At 38.4% G+C, this 2,757-nt stretch overlaps 1 long non-coding RNA gene across 1 annotated transcript; it reads right to left on the bottom strand.

Annotated features, from left to right (window-relative positions):
- Nucleotides 1–965: 965 nt before the first annotated feature.
- On the bottom strand, nucleotides 966–1,882 carry LOC144516293 (uncharacterized). Its single transcript, XR_013501828.1, has 3 exons — nucleotides 1,744–1,882; nucleotides 1,265–1,352; nucleotides 966–1,141 (listed from the first exon to the last, which is right to left on the bottom strand). It is a non-coding gene; the product is annotated as an uncharacterized LOC144516293 (long non-coding RNA).
- Nucleotides 1,883–2,757: the final 875 nt, after the last annotated feature.

Raw genomic sequence — 2,757 nt, 5'->3', positions numbered from 1 at the left:
CGATGTCATAGCAAAGAAAGCAGGTATAACTAATAACAATCAGGACTTTGGTATTGCGCATGCTTGCTGAGTGGTATGGCTTACTGAGACACAGTAGAGCATCATTAATGTAGTTATTTGAACCAGTGTGTTTTTCCTGTTGATTTAAATATTTGCTGTGGAAAATGTCTATTCACCTGATACATAGCAGCAGAGCTAAGACACACAAGCTATGCTGCAAACAATAATGATATGAGGAATACTAAATAAGTTGTCACGTAGCCTACCCATTATTTTGTAAATACTCTTTATATTTAGCCTAATATTAAGCGTACTGAGAGACAACAGCAACAACCAAAGAGGAAATATGATGCAAAACCATTTCAGCACTAACGTCACATGAATACATTCTTATCTCTCAGCATCACAATTGATGTAAGCTCAGAAACAAGAAATTGATTCACAATTCATGCAAATGGTGCATCCCAGGTAACAATTTTTGGTTCCCAGAACCTTCCCTGAAGGTTAGTTTTTAGTTCCCATGGAAAGTTTTCCTGGCGTTTAGGGAACGTTAGTTTTTGGTTGACCATTCTCAGAACGTTCGCCTAACGTTGCAACCTTTAGAGAACGTTCCCATACCGTTGTAACCTATAGAGAACTTTCCCTTAACGTTGCAACCTTTAAGGAATGTTGCCCTAACGTTATTTTTTACATTCCCCTAACCTTTAAATAACTAACGACTGTGGTACCAATTTTATTATTAGTTTAAACTGTCTGTGCATGAGCAGGAATGAATTAGTATATGTTGGCAGGAATGAATGAACAGGCAACAGGCAAACTTGATGGGATTTAAAACTTTAATATAAAATTAACAAAATACAAAAAAATATAAAAGGCCTAAAAAAATAATATAACAATCAGAAACTATACAAATAAGAAAAAAAAACAATGGAGTGGGATGTAGAGTGCAAATGTAGTGCAAATGTAGTGTGCAAAGATGCACATTGGAATGATAATGTAATGAATTATTATATATTAGCATATTAACAAATACAATTGCTTTAATAAAAAAATACAAGCTGCAAGATGGATGGAAAAAATACAAAAACAATAAATAAAAAATAGAGCTCCATGGTTTGGCTTATAGTCCTTCTCAGCTGGCCTAAAAAGAAAGAAACAAAAGTTTGATATGTCTTACTAAGAATCAACACGTTGACAAAAGCAAGACTAATTGCCTTACTAACAACTCTGTTTTCTCACATCATATAGAAGAATTTCAATTTACCGTCTGTGTGGGGCAAACTTCAGCGCTTGCCCGATCAAGTCCTCCACGTCTGCTGCAGTCAGCGTGGGGAAGTTCTTCTGGGAGGCCGCTAGAGTAGAAGTCAAAATGAAGCAAAGTTAACCTCTTAAAATAAAATAAAATAATAAAATACAAACAATAAAATAACACCTGCCTGTTATAACCCTGCATATAGTCAGGTCCTGGAAGGCCTTCTTTGCCTTTCTTCCCCCGCAGGCTATACTCTTTCAGCACGTTATTAGTTGCCACTCGCCGTAGCATGCGTCAGACTGCAGTACCTGTGGTCGGACCTCCAAGCGTTGTCAGGAAAAGTTGCTGTAAAACATATAGAAATACAAATTATACATGTGGAACAAAGTGGAGAGCTTGTACAATCTCATTTTGTAAGAGAAGTCAGTTCTGTTATGATGATATTTGAATTTATGCAATTATATAGTGTTAATCTTAGGGCACTTAATCACCATTTTTATCCTCCTCTCCGGTTGACCGAGACTCCGGTCAAACTCCTCCAGCTCGGTGACTGTCGAGCAGGGCGACACCAACATGTCCTCGCCTAGAGCAGAGGGAGGGGACTGGGAGGTCCTTAACAGCATGAGCAGCTCATCCATCTTCTCATCCATCTTCTCCTCAAATGCATCCATCCGCTGTGTCAGGCGGGCAATGGATGTCCTCACGGCTATGGAAAAATGAATGGTGTTAGTTTTAGTTGTTATACATTATAAACTTGCATATGTGAACAACTTAAGTGAGTCTTCTTACCTCTCATTTCCGTCTCCATGGCTCCCCTCTGTGTGATGAGTTCTGTTGTTTACAACAACGAAAAATGTTATGTTACTCTCAAGTTCCTTGTCATGAAATTGTATTTAATTGGAAATGGAAAATTCAAAGCCACTGTACCTTCAACTGGGTCCCAAGAAGTGGCAGGCCGAGCTTGCGTTACAATAGACCTAGAATAGGTTTCTTGCACATGCCATTGCAAAAGATGAACCTATGCTGTTACATTAGACAATCGCAAAAACACTTACATGCAGGTGGTGGAGGCAGTAACATCTGCTGACCTGAAAAAGGGCAGGAAGGGACAAACGCATCAGAACAGTGCAGTGATATGCATCAGGTTGAATTTCAGTAGTTCCATGGTAGGAAATATGACTCTGGTTTCTTAAACGCATGCATAAATGTTAACTTACGGACAGGGCTTCCAGACACACGCTCCGTCCTGAAATGCTTTCTTGCTTGTGGAATGGATTCATCTGAAATAAAAGACCATACGATTTGTACTGATTGCAAAAATAATATTTGAAGTGTAAATAATAATACATAGTCTGTACTTAAGGTCTTACCATGATTATCTAAATAAACGATGGATGTATTTAGACAACCAAGGAGGTGTAATCATTACACACAATGTCTTTCTAGGTATCTTCGTCCTACCTTGCGTTATAACACCGTAGGTGAAGTGTAGTCAGCGTATGTTT

The sequence above is a fragment of the Sander vitreus genome, chromosome 4, assembly GCF_031162955.1.
Source record: "Sander vitreus isolate 19-12246 chromosome 4, sanVit1, whole genome shotgun sequence".
Classification (NCBI taxonomy): domain Eukaryota; kingdom Metazoa; phylum Chordata; class Actinopteri; order Perciformes; family Percidae; genus Sander; species Sander vitreus.
This window is presented reverse-complemented; position numbering and strand designations above follow the sequence as displayed.